General features: G+C 36.2%; 1 protein-coding gene across 2 annotated transcripts in view; it reads right to left on the reverse strand.

Annotated features, from left to right (window-relative positions):
* CDH19 (cadherin 19) overlaps positions 1–9542 on the reverse strand; it is a 151807-nt gene extending 142265 nt beyond the window's left edge. For both annotated transcript variants that reach the window (XM_036230112.1, XM_036230114.1), the window contains exon 1: positions 9462–9542. The gene's annotated coding sequence lies outside the window, so the exon portion shown is untranslated. The remainder of the gene's footprint in view (positions 1–9461) is intronic.
* Positions 9543–18867: the final 9325 nt, after the last annotated feature.

Consider the following 18867-nt stretch of genomic DNA (forward strand, 5'->3'; position numbering starts at 1 on the left):
TTCAGGATTAATTATTTATACCCTGTCGTTATAAACTGGAATACATTATACTCTTTACCCTTTTCTATTTACTACCGTGGTCATGATTTAAGGATAAGATTAGGGGCAACTGATTTTTATTACTCAAGTATTTCCCACAATGTAGACATATAACCAGTGCCAGAATAAGTTTCAATCTATTATGTATATGACACCGATATCTATATCTATGTATATTTCTCTCTATATACATTTTCCACCCCAACTTGCCTCTTTAAGGAGTCATTTTTTTCCTTCATACTGAATGACTGATCCATAAAAACTATTCCTTACATGCATTATTTTTGTCTTTATATATCCTCTGCATAAACCAATCTGCTTATTTCTCCAGTTCACAATTTGTACTAGGAGGCCTCCCCAGTGTGTGCATAGTTTTGTGTAGAGAAATGAGAAAAGCTCTGAGTTCGCACTGTGTGCAGATGAGGTTCTCATAGTGGGGCTTTTATGTCTCAATGAACTGTCCACTCTTTTGCACACATTTGTGAAGAAGCATCCTTGGAGAGGACTTTCCATGTACAGCTCCCCTGGATACATGGAGGATAATTATACATTCAAAATAAATATTTGGTCTCATTTTTCAGTAATTTCCCCCATTCGCATTTTATTTCATCAGAGAAATTATTAGAATAACAGATATTTCAAAGTTAGTTCACTGGTCTTTCATTATGGTGACCATTAAATATTTATGGAATTTCAAATCTTAAACAATAAAGAAAATGAAAAAATCAACATCTGATTGATGACCAGGCTATCATATCAAAATATTCATATTCATATTGAAATACTATACTTGCTACTAGTTAGTGCTGGTTTAGTACACACGGAGGAGAGGTGCTATATGACAGGGGTCCCTTTATCTTCTTCCATATATTTTATCTACCCGAATTGGCTACAAAAGGATATAGAAAAACTGGCAATGGAAGCGAGTGATAATCGGGGACCCTTTATACTCTTTATGAATAGTATCTAATCGATAGTGATTGATTATAACTGTGAGCTATAAGTTCCTTGAGAAAAGGGTGGCACAGACGACCCCTCTGGAAAGGCGGCACACAAGCTGAGCCTTTAATGCTGTGAAGGAATCAGTTTAGGAATGAATGAGGCAAGAGCTTTCTCTGGAAAGAGCATGGCTTGTGTGACTGCTCTCAGGCAAGAATTAATTTGCAGAATTCCCCAAAGAGGAGGCTAAGATGCCATGGAGAGAACAAGTTATTGAGTGTAATACAGGGTCTGAGAGGACGGAAGGGGCCAACCAGTTTATGCTGGGCCCTGTAGGTCATTTGAGAACTTCTGGAATTTTATGCTCAGTGCTATGGAAAACCTGCTCTAATTACTTTAATTGACTGGCCCAACATATGTGTTACAAAAATCAATCTGGCCGATAAGTAGAAAATGGATTACAGCAGCAAGAGCTACACAGGAAAACTAGGCCAGGGGCCCAGGCGCCAGGTCCAACGAAGTGCTGGTAAAGTGAATTAGAGTTTCGGAAGTAGAATTCGAAGGAATCCAGAATGCGCAGGCTGGCGACGCAAGGGCGTGGTTCTGAAGGAACGAAGAGAGACCAAGGGCAACAAAAGAAAAAACTAAACAAATGGGACTACAGTAAACTAAAAAGGTTTTGCACAGCAAAGGGAACCATCAAGAAAATGAAAGGACATTTACTGAATGCGAGAAGATATTTGCCTATGATACATATGAAAAGGGGTTAACATAAAAAACTTAAAAAGAACTCATACAGCTAAATAACAACAACAACAAAAACCCACAAAAAAGTCCAATTAAAAATTGGACAGAAGACCTGAATAGGTATCTCTCCAAAGAGAAATTACAGATGGCCAATAGACATCTGAAAAGATGCTCAAGATCATTAATCTTCAGAGAAATGCAAATATAACCACAATGAGATACCACCTCACACCTGCCATAATTGCTATGATCAATAAATCAAAAAATGGGGAGCATGGGCAAGGCGTGGGGAAAAGAGAATCCTCGTGCCCTGCTGGTGGGGCTGTAAACTGGTATGGCCGCTATGGAAAACAGTTTGGAGATTCCTCAAAAAATTAAAAAACAAAAACAAAAACTACCTTTTGACCCAACAATTGCACTTCTGGATATTTATCCAAAGAAAACCAGAACACTAATTTGTAAAAATCTATACACCCCTATGTTCACTGCAGTGCTATTCACAATAGCCAAAGTATGGAAGCGACCTAAATGCCCATAGCTAGATGCCTGGATAAAGAAGCTATGGTACATAGAGACAATGGAAATATTACTCAGCCGTAAAAAAAAAAATGAAATCTTACCATTTGAAATGACATGGATAGATCTAGGGGGTATGCTGAGGGAAATAAGTCCGAGAAAGATAATTACTATATGATCTCATTTATATACGGAATCTAAGGGACAAAAGAAACAGACTAAACGAAAAGAGACTCACAGATACACAGGACAAACTGTTGACTGTCAGAGGGCAAGGTTGTTGGGGGTTGCTGAAAGGAGAAGGGACGAAGCAGTACAAATTAGTAGTTACTAAAGTGTCACGGGGATGCAGAGTATGGCATTCGAGGCGTAGTTGACAGTATTGTAATGACTATGAGCAGTGCCAGATGGGTACTCGAGTAATCAGGGGGATCGCTTCATCAATTATTTGTCTAACCATTATACTGTTTATCTGAAACCAATATAAAACTTTTTTAAAAAGTTATATAAAAAAAAAATCAAAGGTGTTCAGAATTTACAACTGGAGACACTAAAGCATACATACACCTGTTGTTTTGATTTCGTTTTGGTCATTCTGTGCATTTTCTTTAGCTCTGAAGTGCCTTTTAAAATGCCATTCTCAATGCTCTATCGCCAATTCCTCTGACCTTTTGCCCTACTTACTATGATGGTTAATTCTATCAACATGACTGGTCCTTAGCTCAGATGGTTGGTGCCTGGATATTTGGGTACTCAGATAGTTGGTTAAATATATTTCTAGCTGTGCCTGTGGCGTGTTTTGAGATGAGAGTAACATTTGAATTGGTGAACTGAATAAAGTCGATTGCCCTCCCCAGTGTGTTTGGGCCTTGTCAAATCAATTGAGGACTACATAGAACAAAAAGGCTGTTTAAGAGAGAATTTGCTCTTCATTCTAACTGACTGGGTGAAATATCTAATTTGATTTTTAATAATTCTAAGTTTCTAACAGAGGGTAACTTAAAGATTGTGTAGAACTCGACTAATTATTTGTCTTCTCCTGCTCTTGGAGTTGGATTTGTACTGGAATTTATACCATCGCCTGTCCTAGTGATCAGGGTTTGGACTCACACTGGAACCACACACAGCATTAACACTCCTGAGTCTCCGTCTGTTAACTACAGATATTGGGGTTCCTCAGCCTCTATAACTGTGTGAGCCAATCCCTTATGGTAAATGTGTGTGTGTATGTATCACACTGGCTCCTTTTCTGTGCAGAACTGAGACTGATACACTCATCAGATGATATCCTGTATTATTCTAAAATTTACTCTTGGGGAAAAACCAAAATTCCTTTTTAGGTAGTCGGTTAGTAGAACTAGAGAAATGAGACTTAGATATATTCTCATGGGGATAGAGAACTTTACTTATCCAGGTAAATAATTCAGTTCGACCAGTTGTTTGGTAAAATATTCAACTGATGGTCATAATGGTCAAGGATTTCAACTCAGGTGACCCTTCCTGCTCACAAATTATCCCTTTTTTAGATATGCTTTTAAATTGAAGTATCACATAAAATATGCACAAATTATCATGTACACCCCAATGTTATCACAAACATTACTCATGTAACCACAACCCAGGTAGGAACAGAATATTTTCAAAACCTCATTAACTTTCTTATTGTTCCTAATCAATTACTATTCCTTCCCTGTTATCCATTACCCTAATTCCTAATACTATATAATTATTGCCTGGTTTTGAACTTTACATGAATGAAGTATATTGCATATTCTTTAGTCCAATATGATGTATGTGAAGCCCACCTATGTTTTTTCTTGTAATGGTAGTTATCCTAGTATTTTTTACAATGGGTTTATCATGCTATAATTGGCATATAATAAACTACAAACATTCGTGAGCTTTGGCATATGTATACACCCATGAAATCATCACCACAATCAAGATAATGGACATGGACATGTAAGTTTCTTGACGCTTTTGTGTAGTTCTTTCTGCTCAGCCCTTTCCCAAAATCCCCACTCCCAACCCCAGGAAATTAATGATCAGATCTTTGTTACTATTTAAATTGCAACTATTAATAACAGTTTGTTTCCTTGACTTTTTTATAATTTACATAATTCCTCACATATATAATTCGGGACACAACCTTATAACTTGTGTCAGATTAGAATTAACCAAGAAGAAAACTTGGGTTCAGAGAAGTTATGACATTTGTTTAGCATTGGTACAGAGTGTGGCCTAATTCAGGTCTTCTGATTCCAAGTTCTTTGCTTTTATTACAACTGGAATTCTTAAAATGAACAATGACATTTCTGTCCTTTTTAAAGATGTTCTAGATTGTAAAGCATTTATTTACGAGGTTACCAGCACTTGCGTACTTTGAAATTTTAATATTTCTAAAACAGAAGTGCCCTGCTCCCAGTGGTCTTCCTGCTCCTTAATGAGTGTGGCCGACATTGACGAAGTCGTCATTAGGCAGAACACAGCTCATCACTTACCACATGATTGAAAAATCACCCAGTCGTTTGTGGCTCGAATTTTTTGACAAGGGGGTAAGTTATAGATTATGGAAAACTTGACTATTATAAGCAAAGGAAAATTAAGGGGAAAAAGAAAGAGTAAGACATCACACTCACTCGCATGCTAACTATAATAATGTAGTTAGCTTTGACACATTCTCTCTGTCATCAAAATGATTGTCTATAAATATTGGTTATGCACTTGAACCTATAGCCCAGTGTGACAGATTCCAATAAAATATTCAGTGTGATGCTTTGAGGTCTTCGGAGGAACATGAAGTAGTTCCCAAACTGCACATTACATAGAGTTTTCCATTACACACTGCACAAAATGTCCTTGACATTCAAGAGTGCACCATCATATTTTAGTCTACCTCACTCCAGGGTGTATTTGAGAATACCCTCTATTTGCCTTTAATAATAATGACTTGTCATATGGAATCCAGATCAGCTAATCTAACATAATATATACTCGATGGTTTTTATTAACTGTCAGATGAAACCCAATAGTCGTCGGAAACATTTTCCCGTCTGTCGTGCAGTTGTTCTCAGCATGTTTCATTTCTGACCATTAATGTAAAAGGTTAATAAACGCAACCACTCGATGTTATTAATATTCAAAATGCGTGGCAAGCGAATCGTTTTGCAGACTTATGATTTTTAGAGATGCAGGGCCATTAATGTTACTATTTTGCAGGCTTGTAAAATTGCACCATGCAGCATGCATGCCGTAATATGAATGCTAAAAGGTCTGTGAAGAATTCTTGCTACATTACACTTTACTCACCTTTATTGGAATTCAGATTCTTTCTTTAGCATGTAAAATAATTCTCTTTATCTCGCCGTTTCTGTCTCTCTCTCTCTCCTTAATAATTTATTTTACCGGTTCTTACTCCTTATTAATAACTAGTTACATTTAATCCCATTTTACTTAATTCCTAGCTTTACAGGAATTTCGATTAAAGTAAAATCAAACCCAGATTTTATCTGAGATCTATTTAATGGTCAATGTACATTGTCATATAGATTAGTGGTTAAATATGTTTAACTGAGTCCTGCAGTTGTAAAATCTGTCTGAAATGTGCGAAGCATTTGTTCCAGACTTCAAGTAAAATTCACACACTGTTACTCAGAATCAGTAGAGAGATGTAAGGTTATAAAAATAATGGATTATGAATGGGAACTGAAAGACTTGAGCTTTATCTTCCAAATGGATGTCTTAATTTAATTTTCTTTTTCTTAGTCTACTCATCTACCAGGTACTTTTCTTCCCAGTAAATAAAATTATTTTTCTACAGAGTATTTTATTTTTAAGTAAATTCATAAAAATAAGAAGATATATTAACTGAATCAATCATGTTAAAATAGTCAGATCTAAGCAAACGTTGAATGCTTGCTAAAATAATCATGGAAATTTGTATTGGAATGTTGTAACTGATCATCATTACATAGGAAAAATGTCTTTTCACGGCCATTGACCAAACTAAAGGAAGAAAAAATTTACAAGTGTATCATTCTACTTTTTCTAGGTATCTCTAATCAACTGCCAAAGGAAAATAATTATAAGTGTTAAGGATGCAGAACACAATTAATTAGATATATATTATTCCTAAAAGAATCTGGAAATAAACAAGATATTACTATCTTGGCCAGGTTATTTGTCAAGTTCATAAAAACGAAAATCAAACACATATATACACTCGCATAAGCAGTGCACGATATAAACATGTACACGGAAACACTTTTTTTTCTGTTGTAATTTATAAGTATAGAGCATTTTAAGATTACTGTGAATCTACTGCATAAAGTATGGTGACTACTATTATCAATAAGACATTGCCCTATCAAGCTCTACAGAAACTGAGCTGTTGACTTGGAAAATTTTAACTTTAATTTTCACTATTTTTAGAAAATAAAATATCAAGGAGTTTACAGATGTCTTCCTACAGAAAGATGAAGATAAAATTTACGGTGGAAGATAATTTTTGGTACCAAAAATAATTGTATTGCTGAAGTTAATTTGAGGTTGGTTTGATCCGAGGCTTTTAATAAGCATTTAAAAGTCGGGAACAAAATCCATTGGAAATTTTTAAAATTCAACTGCAGCTTTATAGAAAAGGTATCTGACAGAGGAAAAAATTAAAAAAAAAAAATGGAGGCAAGGGTTTTTGAGAAACTGAAGAGAACACCTCAGATAGCATTTGCTATAGACAAAACTCTTTCATTTCTGCCCCAACAAGAAGATTGTTTATCTCCAGTGTTTTAAAAAGCCGAACTATAGGAGAGCTTTACATTTTAAAATGCCAGCATTTGAATGAATTGTTGTTAAAACAAATAAAAATAGGAAAAAAAGAAGCATTAGACTCTTTTAAAAATATATATATATATATATTGTCCTCTAAGAATTGGCAGAAAAAAAAATGAGAATAATTTTTAAATTTTGATTAAGCCCTGATAAAAGAAAGGCAACAGACTGCTTTGAATTGCTTGGGTCCATGTGGGACAAAGATTAAGAGATACCAATGAGTCTGATCTGATGACAAAGGAAAATCTGGATCCGAATCAGTACAGAGTCATTTCGGGGCCATTACTAGCCATAAAGTTTCTCGATACTTATAAATGCAGATGTTGACCAGAAGCAAATGTAAACAGTTCAAGCCCTGCAATGAGATAATCAGGTAAGCATGCATCTCTCCATGTCTCATAGCTCATTCCTGTCCTTAATGCAATAAGAAATGTCCCTGGTTTTCAAGTGCAGATGATTTCTCTTCTCAACCTTTATACATTTTATATATGCTTCTTTTAAGACAATTACAAAATATATGGTAAATATTGGTTTGGAATTTATAAGACCTCATTGCCTGGGGGGGGCGGGAAATGCTTATAAAATAAATTTAATAAACTGTTCTTAAAATCTGTGAATTACCTGTGTAATTTAAGAGAAATTAATGAAAATTAATATTTTAAGTTTTAAGTTTTTACTTTCAAAGAGCTGATCAAGATAAGAATAAATTTAACTGTTGATAATTCTAATATCGATTGCGAGGATTCTCTAAAAAGTCAAATATCTACATAGAATATTTTAGCTTTTTTCTACTCTGCCTAAAAAATTTAATTCCAAGTACATGTGATATGGTTTCTTTTCAGTTATGCAAACTATTAGAAGGCCGAATAAAGAAGATTTTAAAAGAAGATAATATTTTCACAACACTTTTCACTGATGGTCAATGAAGTAATGAGGAAATGTTTATATCCTTAGCAATGTGTAAATCTGTTTAGAAGCAGAATATTTGATAAAATAAAATTTATAACGTATTTACATAATTCTAAACTAAAATGGCAATAATTAACAATTCACATAGGTAAACTTTGCCAGATACTTTAAAAGAAATAAAGTGACAACTGCCATTGGCTTTTGGCCTAAGACTAGTGTACGCTCATGGAAAACACATCATTCCTGTATGTCTTTCTATGTGGCTCATATATTAAATATTTGATCCCAAATACATATTCGACATTCATAAATATATGGCTGAAAGAGAAAACTGAGTTTCAAAAATATTTGACTTTCATTTGTTTATAGACTAATATATGGAAGAGCAGGGACTCAAACTGAAGTACTTCGTTTGCTTATTTATTCAGGTTTTATTGAGGCATGATTGAGAAAAAAAGTTTGTATATATCTAGGTTGCACAATGTGATATAATTTCCATACAAATTGTGAAATAATTACTACAATCAAGTTCAATCCATCACCTCACTCATAGTTAACCTATTTGTACGAGATGAGAAAACACGAATTACTCTTAGAAAATTTTAAGTATACTGTATGTTATTACTACTTACATTCACCTTGCTGTTCATTAGACCTCTAGAACTTTTTCCCCTTGTAATTGAAAGTTTAAACCCTTTGAAAACCTCTCTATTTCCCTCACTCCCTGGAAAGCACGGTTCAGGGAGTTTGACTTGCTTTAGCGTCCACCTGTGAGATCACATGGTATTTGTCTTTTCCCGTCTGTTCTAGCCCACTTAGCACACAGTCTTCCAGGTTCACGGCTCATCCCTATGGTCACAAACGGCAGGATTTCCTTTTTCATGGCTTAATAACATTCCATTATAGAGATAAAAACCTATATGCCGGCGGCTGCTGGGCACATTCTCACCCCCAACGATGTGCAATCCAACAGGTGCAGTGGGGAGGCTGCGGCCCTGAATTTTGAAAAGACCTCAAATTGGGTCCTCGGCATTCTCTGCCCAAAGCCAAAGTCACACTGAGACCTTCAAACTGCTGGAAAACGCGAGCTTTTTGGTCTGCACATGCGCAGTTCACTCCTCGTTTTGGCCTCAGGAGGTTGCTCCCCTGCGTGGCCTTTGGGGCCAGAGCGCGTCCCCCCTGCATCAGACAGGGCCCCCCGAAATTGGGACTATAGACTATGACTTACAGTAGGGCAGGCAGACACCCTCATGGCTACATGCGGAGGTAAGAGAACAAATTAAAAAGGTCACCCTAAGAGCCTCGCCCCCACGGGACAGAGCGGCACTCTTGGGGATATCTGCAATGCCACGTGCCCGGCCAGGATCTCTCAGGATACACAATGCGACAAACGAGAGACAACAGCTATCCCGGGGAAAAGATCCATAAGCGCAGTTTTCCACCAATTTGAATTTGGGGGGGAAAAGCGACGCCATGCACTTTACCTGCGCCTCGGGCCCCGGCCGCCCGGGCGGAGCTGGGGGCCCGGCTGCAGCGCGAGCGGTCGTCCCTGCGGGCTGCGTCCCGGTCGCCAGAGTCTCACAGGAGGGAAACGACTTCTCGTCCCCTGCGGGCGCCTGCCCGGGGCCCCGTCGCTCCAAGGCGCCCCCCGAAGGCGCGGGGCGACCCAGCGCGGGAGCCCGCCGCGCGGCCGCCGTCGTCCGAGGTCACGGACGGCGAGGCTGCGGCCCGGCTCGTGTAGACCCCGCTGCCCGCCGGGCCCGGTCCGGACTCCACGTCGGCCCCCGGACCCGGACCGGTTTCCGAGTCGGACCCGGGCCGACTCCAGCTGGTTTCCGGTGCGGGAGAAAACGCTGGAAGGCGGTTTGAAAAGCTCGTGAAGCGGGAGCCGCCGAGCTGGATCCGGGGTCCGAGGACGACGTCCCACGACGTCCGGGGGCCAGCGACAGCGGGACAGAACAGGTACCTACTCGCGGATGCGCCTGGGGGCTGCCGGGGTCTCTTTGGGGTCCCTCCTCTGACAGCAGAATCTTTGGAAGTAAACTGAGGCCTATTGAAAAGTGTAAGAGTTGATTTGAGCAAAAATCTCTTCGATTTGAGCAAAAATCTATTCGATGGAGGTGGTTGTGCGCGCATCTGCTGGCAGGTGCCCCGAGAGAAGACTTTGCAGGTGGCAGCGGAATAATGAAATTATTGATTAGCAATAGCTGAGATCGTAGTTGGCTGTTTGAGATTGGCTGTGTTTAGCGGTTTGATTTCCTAACCTCGAGGCGTTTCCGGCCCGGTTTAGGTTTTGCTTACTTAGGCGGCCGAGGCCTTAGGGCCACATGGCTCCTTGTTTAATTGATTTGACAATCGTACGGGTTTTGTGCATTTTGGCAATTAACCCTATATCAGATACATGGTTTGTAAATATTTTTCCACATTACAGGTTGTCTTTTTATTCTGTTTGTTTGTTTGTTTCCTTTGCTGTGCAGACGCTTTTCAGTTTGATATTGTCCCTTGTATTCATTTTTGTTTCGGTTGCCTGTGCTTGATGTTATATCCCCAACAAATCATGGTTAAAGCTAAGGGTTAGGAAGCTTTTCACTTGCGTTTTCTCCTAGGAATTTTACGATCTCAGATCTTAACACTTAAGTCTTAATCCATTTCGAGTGAATTTCGGTGTGCGGTGTAAAATAAGTGTCCACTTTCAGAATGGGGCCCTCTTGTTTTCCCAGTACCGTTTATTGAAGAGACTATCCTTCGCCTACTGTGTATTCTTGATGTTCTCGTCAAAGATCACTTACTGTCCCTGTGTGTTTATTTCTGGGGTCTCTATCCTGTTTCATTGGGCCATGTGTCTGTTTCCATGCCAGTACCAAACTGGTTACTGTAGCATTTGTCTCCATACTAATGTGTGGAGGAATAGGGGCTCAAACTTAAGGTATTTTATTCTTAAATTTTAACATTTATACTAAATACTAAATTTACTATTAAGACATCTTAGATATTTGAATAAGTAAGGTTTTATAGCATTCCGGCAGGATTCTGTATCAATGAAGATTCACCACATGAGATCCTGTATTATTCTTATTTACTATATTTGGATTTAAAAAAAAAAAAAAAAAAACCTTCCAAAGTATAAAACATGAACAATGGATATTGAGTTTGACTTGAGTAACAGAGCATCTCTCTTTTTGTAAAGCAACAATTTCAAACGCTAAAGAATTATTTACAGATCCTGAAGAAGTGTCTGTTCCTGTTCACAAAATGTAAGACACAAAGATTTAGATTAATGTTAGGCTTCACCCACCATGCTCGTTTTCTCTTCTTAATTAACTGGCTGGCAGGTAGATTATTGCTCTATGGTAATGAAGTGAGTTTAGTCAATAGGGGAAGCCAAATGGAGAAATATGAGAAGTTTTGAGAAACATGTAACTTTTATAGCTTCAGTGAGGTACAAACATCGGTAAAACCACTTAAAATATGTTAACTTAAATGGTTAGTCTGCTTTAGGTTTTAATTCAAGCTTTCTGTTACAGAGATTATTTCACCTGTAGATACTGATGGGAGTCAGAATGGTGACATGCAGAGAAACAGTTTTCTAGTAGAGCTGTCATTTTCAACTCCTCGAGTCTTTCAAAAATGTGTTTCTGATTGTTCACCTGGAAAAACTAGAGATTTGGTCTCCATGGGGACAAGCACCTGCTCCTGCTTGGTTGTTTCAATTGGGGCAGTAGTGAAAAATTTGCAGGAGTTATAGGCAGAGAAGCCATGGGTAGAATAAGGTGTAAGAGAATGAAGAATCTGAAGGTGAGGCCCACAGTATAGAACATTCTTTTGCAGGACTCTGGAAGAAATCTGATAATTATGATATTTCATCACCCCATTCATAGATATTTAGAATTAAATATCAAATTTTTTTCTCTTATGACTCTTCGGGAGGACATTTGGAATTTTGGAGCAAGTTGTTTGTTTATTTATATAAAACTGTTACTGCATTAGGGCCAGGAAATTAAGACATAAGCAAAAACAAAACATAATGTACTGTGTCTGTCCTTAAAAGCTTACAGATCTGTGAAAGAAAAAAAAAGGCAAACAATAGCAATATTTTGGCATAAGCGCTTAAATGCAAATCTAAGTAGGGCAATATGTGTTCAATAAATGAAAGTCAACTTCGAATATGTGTGTATCAGTCTCAGGCAAGTGATATAAACCATTCTGTGGATGAAGTTTCTGTTTCAAAAAAGCAGACTTAGTTTCCTAATCAGGTGATTCTATAAAAAGTGTTGGAAAAATGAGGGTGGCTCTACACCTCGGTTTTCTAATTTATAAGGAAAATAATGGATTACATGTCTCCATACCTGAGCCACCGCGTTTGTACTTTGCATATTATATTGTTCTGTCAAGGATGCTTTGGGTAATACTTAATCACAGAATTGCCATTGACTTATTATTTAGAGTTTATTAATGTTAAGTATTTGGGTTCTCTGTTATTTTAGCATCATTATTTCAAAGAAAACAGAACTTAATAAAATATTCATAGATATAAATTACCATGAATATTAAAAAGCCACTAATTCACACAGACGTTCAATCAACTAATTATCCATAAAAACATATTTACTACTTGAATTGCTCTCTACCAAGTGTAATTTTGGCAGATATAGTGAATTTTTCCTGCCAAAAGCAGTATTTCATCTTTTCTTGAGCAAAAAGCGAAATAAAGCACACAAAAGTGGTAACAGTATGTTCTTAACCGGGAGTTACGGAAGCTGCATCCCAGCCACTCCCGTGTTGTGAGTAATTATAGTTCCTAATGCTTTCAGGATGTTTCATTTTTACAAAAACACCGAGTGTCATGCAAATGCACATAACATGAAATACAGTTGACGTTATGTAACCAAAGATGTTAAAAATTCCAGTTCAAATGCCTACATGCTAGAAGCATGTTATAAATTTTTCCGTCATGATAATCAATCAGATCTTTTATTAAATGTGTCTTTGTTATCATCATACATACCCTATTTTCCCTATATTCTTTCTCTTCCCCGCGCCCCGCTACCGTGTATTCAAAATTACTAATATTTTTTTAATATTTTTCATCTTTCGAGCTGTTCTTTCTTTAGGTTAACCGATATTGTAATTGCCTTTGGCAATGGTTTTTACATTCTCTAGTGTACTTATTCTCTCATTTTGCTAGTTTTGCAATAAGGATAAGTTCTTTTTCTTTTTCCAGAATAATTAAAAGGAAATAAATTGAAGAATTTTTTGGGTATTGTGGTTTATATCTTATATTCAGATATAGCTTATTGATATACATATTCATAATGACAGTACTGGCAATTTGAACGCATTTATTCTTTATGATCTTATGGTTTTTTTCTTATTAAAAAACCCCATATTTTATTTTTCTTTAAAGAAATTTGATTCAATGACCGTTTCCTGGTTCTTAGTATCTACTTAATGAGGATTTACTATTTTCCTGGCACCGTAATTATCACCCTGAATGCATTATGTCATATATTCTTTACAATAAATCCATGAAGTGGCTTTTTTATGAGTCTGTTTTCAAATGATACGCATATTAACTCATTTTAAATGATCAGATTGTAATTTAAAGACAATGATTAACATTTCAAGGCCAAATTGCATATAAAAGTAGCAAGAAATTGTATTCTTGCTGTGTTGTCTAAGTCCTTAATGGCAAAGCGTGATGTAAGCGTACCCACATTATCCTCTCTCACTGCTTCTGGAGGTATTTCTGTGTTTCCTCTAGGTCTTATTTTTGATAATGCAGATACATTATAGTAAATACGTTTTTGTAATCAGTTTAAATACAGATCACGGTTTCCCATAGAAGTTACATTCCAGGACTTCAAGTTTTACAATGAAAGTAGAAAAATCTATACAAAAATATCTCACCCATTTATTCATGCAAATATAAATTTTTCTTCACTCAGACACAGGATTAATGGAAGGGCAGCTTATTTTGTCCATGCTCCAAGAGGCCTACTGAGCAGCTACACAGGCAGGAAGAGAAAATATTTTTTGTAAAGAAAAAAAGTGCTTTTTCAGCAAATCTGATGTATTCATTGACAAAAGAAAAGTTACAAATAAAACCTCAATTAACTTGAACATTTGCAGAGTACAAATAGTGATAATCTTGGTTTCATTTTCCATTTATAATATATTTCCCAATCTTGTATGATGATGCTGTTTACTTGAGTAGCTTGTAAAATGCGCATAGCTCTTTCCTCTGATTTTCTGAATCAAAATCTGTAGATGACAAACTTGGTTACACGGATGCGTGCGCGCGCGCGCGCGCACACACACACACACACACACTATCTACAACAAACCCATAAAAATATAAAGAATAAAACCCAACTAGATATTGATAGTTCTTCTAAAAGTTGCGATTGCATTCTTTTTTTAAAAAAAAATTGATGATTATTAATTTTTGATGATTAAGAAGCAAATTCTATGATTCTCATGTATTGCACAGTTTGCATTTGATAAAGTTACATGTCTGCATTGAGTGATGTTGGAGAGAATGTGTTCTGACTTAAAGTGATGTCCTGGAAGTTACGGTAAATAACTTCCTCAGCGTTTAGGCTTATGATTTGATATGGTAATTATAAAAATGTCTTCTTATATTGTTAAATATGTCTTAAGGTTAGAATTGTTCCAGTAAGTACAATTAATTCTAAGTAATACAATTTAATTTGAGGAAAAACAAAGCATAGAATTTAGATTTTATAACATATCTTTGTGCTCACTTTGAAATTAATCAGAATTAATGATGTAAGTTTGGCTACCTATGTGAAACATGTTTTTGGCATATTTTAAAGCTACATTTCATTGAAGGGATCATTTTCCATTTGTGAGATTATAATATAATGGTTTCATTTCGTAATAAATGTAGTTAAAGTGTTTTCTAATTGATGTTAAACACTATTTTTTTAAGTTTTAGGAAGATATCATATTTGTGAAAAGTGAATAGAGAGGTGTACACCATATTGATTTGATACATTTATATTGCAAAATGATCACCATTGTAGCGTTAGCTAACCTCTCATCACATCATGTGACATATCATTTTTTTATACATCAATTGTATCTCAATAAACTGCAAAAGAAAGGTGAATGGAGAAGAATCATGAATGAATTCTTATTCCCATTTACCTATTATTAAACATAGAAGGAAAATTGGAAGATCAAAATGAAAGATTTTGAAGGTAAAGTTTTACAATTCAGATCGTCATGTGTTACTTGGAACACTGGATATATTTGGATTAATTCTCTTAAAAGTGATCCAACTGCTATACAACATTATAATTAATCATAGAATTTTCTTAGCATCTCAACTAGTGTGATCTGAATTGTTATTCTTAAATATCAGATACAGAGATATAATTATCACATTATTATGAAATTTTTAAACCATAGATATTTTAAAAACTTTAAAAATACTTTTTAGAGCATTCTAGAATTTAAGAAGTACTCTTAAAAGCAAAACTTTATCAACCAAATCCAAGTACAGTTGTTTTTTGTCTTTTTTTCTCTGTCACTCATAAAACAAATGAATTAATGTATATTGCATCAAATAAAATCTCAAATATGAAACCATTTATTTTGATGATTAAAAATTCAGTATTTTCTAAAAGCTATTCTAAATATTTTTATATTTCACCTCCTTAGTACTAGTGGAAAATATATTGTTTTTCACTCCTGAAATTCTTACAAAGCCTATTGATGTCAGAAAAATAGTGACTTCTCATTATTCAACGGATGGGGAAAAAACGTGGTTGTCAGACCATGTGTTCTTGGTGAAGCCATTTGCATTTGCTAGAGAATGAAGCTTTATCTAAACACAATGGATTTGATTTGCACTTAATTTGATTTTTTTCAAAACTTTTTTTTTTTTTTATCCTTTGTATATGGAGCTACATGCTGACTATGTTTTTTGACTATCTATTTTACAAAATTTCCAACTAGTTTCCGGAATTGGGAATGCTATAGAGCAGTGGTCCCCAACCATTTTGGCATCCCGGACCGTGAGGCTCTAATGCCTGATGATCTGAGGTGGGGCTGAGGCGGCGATGCCGGTGCTGGGGAGCGGGGGCAGATACAGATGAAGCTTTGCTCACTCGCTGGCCACTCACCTTCTACTCTGAAGCCCGGTTCTTAACAGACCACCGACTGGTATGGGTCCGTGACCTGGCCCAGGGGTTGGGGACCCCTGCTCTAGAGAAAAGAGCAATAGGCTCCCATCAGGAATGCTAGGTTCTTATTCTAATTCTGAAGCTGGAACGTTGATCAAATCATTGCATCTTTGTTTCGATGTCTTTGTTCCAGAGAGGAGATTGCAGGGCCAGGTGGACTTTTAGGGACCTGCCAGTTTGAGCATTCTCTAAAAACAAAGATTTCTTTTCCTTCTTTCAAAGAATCGATGATATCTTTGTTGTATTCATGGAAGGCAATGATTCCTACCTGGTTTGGGGTCGTTTCAGTGCCTTTTGTATGAGTACTGCTCACTAATTCTCCTGAAGCCTTCGACATCTGCCATAACATGATAAGATTAATTACAATGCCAAGATTTCATACTCGGGGAGGAATCATGTCACTCTGCATGGTCTTTATGGATATACCAAGGTCCATTCCAGGTTTCCGGGGGAACGTAGGCCTCCCTCCCCCGCCGCTTCTTGACTTCCTCTTCCCCTGCATCTCTCTCCACGTACCTGCCTCAGTGTCAGGCTCTCGGCTCCACACTCTCCTGCAAATGCTATAGCTTCATCCCAAAAGAATTCTCCTTCTTTCCAACTGGCAATTTTCTATAACTCCTCTAGATCCTCACTTGACTACTGCTTCTCAGGTGAGTTTGTTCTGAACAACCCAACATTATCTCGCTCCCTCCCCACTGAGGAGACCGGATCTATTAGTTTCTTGTCCTTTGTTACAGTGATTCTTTCTTTCTTTCTTTTTTAAAAAGGCAATCAAAACTAACAAATTTGGGTTCCTATTCATAGGTTTGTTTTTTTTTTTTCCGATTCTATTACACAACAAATTTTATATTAACAGTTACTTTATATTAGCAGTATCTTGCTTCTTGCATCAACAAGGCCAGGGCTCTTCACATGTCTTACAATTGTGGAGATTTCATACACTATGTAGAAAGTTTCTTGTTTTATTTTTATAATTGCAAAGTATTCTGTTAGTTGACATGTCATCTTGTCCTGGTATATAGATATTTTTCCTCTCTCCATTTCTCTATTGTGATTTTTCTGTTTTATTTGTTGCAGTGTCTGGTCATTTGAATTTTTAAAAAGACTATAGCAGTAATTCCTGTCTCCACTTTGTCGACATCAAATGCATAAAGAAATAGATTGTGAATATAATGTCAGATATTTTCTCAAATGTGATTAACTGTGATAATAAATGCATAGAGGGTAATGGAACAATTTGATAAAGTAAATTTCTAAAAATCAGATTTGTTATTAGATGGTATCTGAATGATGGTCTAGAAATATTGCTTTATAGGATTAATCAGTTCAATATATCAAATGAATGTCTAAATAAGAATTCCAATCGCCATTTTAGAAGCTCAGATTTTTAATTTTATCTACAGCGCTGCATCTGCCTATAGTTAGGTCCCTGTTTCTCCTGTTATTTTCCAGCTCATTGACTGAAGGCCTAGGAGAAGAGGCGATGGCTATTATTGCCTTTAGACGGCAGATGTAATGTTGATAGCCAGGTTATAGAGAACAACGGCTCTGAAGAATAAAATAGAACCAAGGGCGAACCTGAAAAAATGAGCAGACAATGATGGTCTTATTTCAAATCCTGAAGTTACAAAACGCGATAGACTTTTCTAAGTCCTTGTAACATTTCTACAGAGGTCTCTTTATTATGAAAAATATATAACATCTCTTAAACTTCATAAAACATTTTCATATCTGGTTTCTTCCAAAAACAAATTATTATGGTATTGATACAATTAAGAGCTTTGTTTGTTTCTTTATTTGTATTGCTCTAATTACCCATCGATAAAAGTCCATCAGTGGATAATGCCTGAGGGCATCATCAAAGGTTTGGTAAGGGTTCATGCAGAGCAGTAATGTCTTTCCTGATTTGCCTAATCAGCATCACACTCTTCAGTTTGCCCAGATCATTGCCTCTGGCATGTCTCACAATACTTGTGGACCCAATAACTTAGCTAAAGATTCTAAAACGTAAAGCATCAGTTGCCTGTCACATTGTTCTATCTAAACTACTGGAAAGATTGTTTGAAGTATAAACAATACTTACTGGATGAATTTCTACCAAGAAGTTTCATATCTTCTGTAAATCGGAAATGCTTTAGAAAATGTTTCATAAAATTTGAAATAGAAAATGTTGCTACATTGTATATATATTTACATCTAGGTAGAATAAGTACAAAAAGTCAATTTCTGCAGAATTCTTTATAGTATCTTTATTTACTTGGATTTTTCTTCAATGCTAAGTCTCAAGCAATAATATTTTTGTTTCTTTATTATATGATCTGAAAAATGTTGGTACTATCATAATACAGTAATGTGGGTAAGAAAGCTAAGGTGGTAATAAGTTATATAGGACATGCATTAATAAAAGATTGGCCAGTTTTTAAATTTTTATTTCTAGAATTCTCTTGTTTATATTTTTTTAAGTTATTCTACTAAAATTTAATAGGTTATTAGGTATCTCTTATATGATACATACTGTCTTCCACGGATTAATGACAATTTTTCTTAAGCACTACTATGTGCAGATAATGTGCTAATCATTTTAAGAGGATTACCTCAATATATAATAGTCCTATGATGCGGGTCTCTTTTTAGCTCCATGTCATAGATGAAGAAGCAGAGGTTTTTCCAGGATGAATGA

The sequence above is a fragment of the Rousettus aegyptiacus genome, unplaced genomic scaffold (genome assembly GCF_014176215.1).
Source record: "Rousettus aegyptiacus isolate mRouAeg1 unplaced genomic scaffold, mRouAeg1.p scaffold_m13_p_12, whole genome shotgun sequence".
In the NCBI taxonomy this organism is placed as follows: Eukaryota; Metazoa; Chordata; class Mammalia; order Chiroptera; family Pteropodidae; genus Rousettus; species Rousettus aegyptiacus.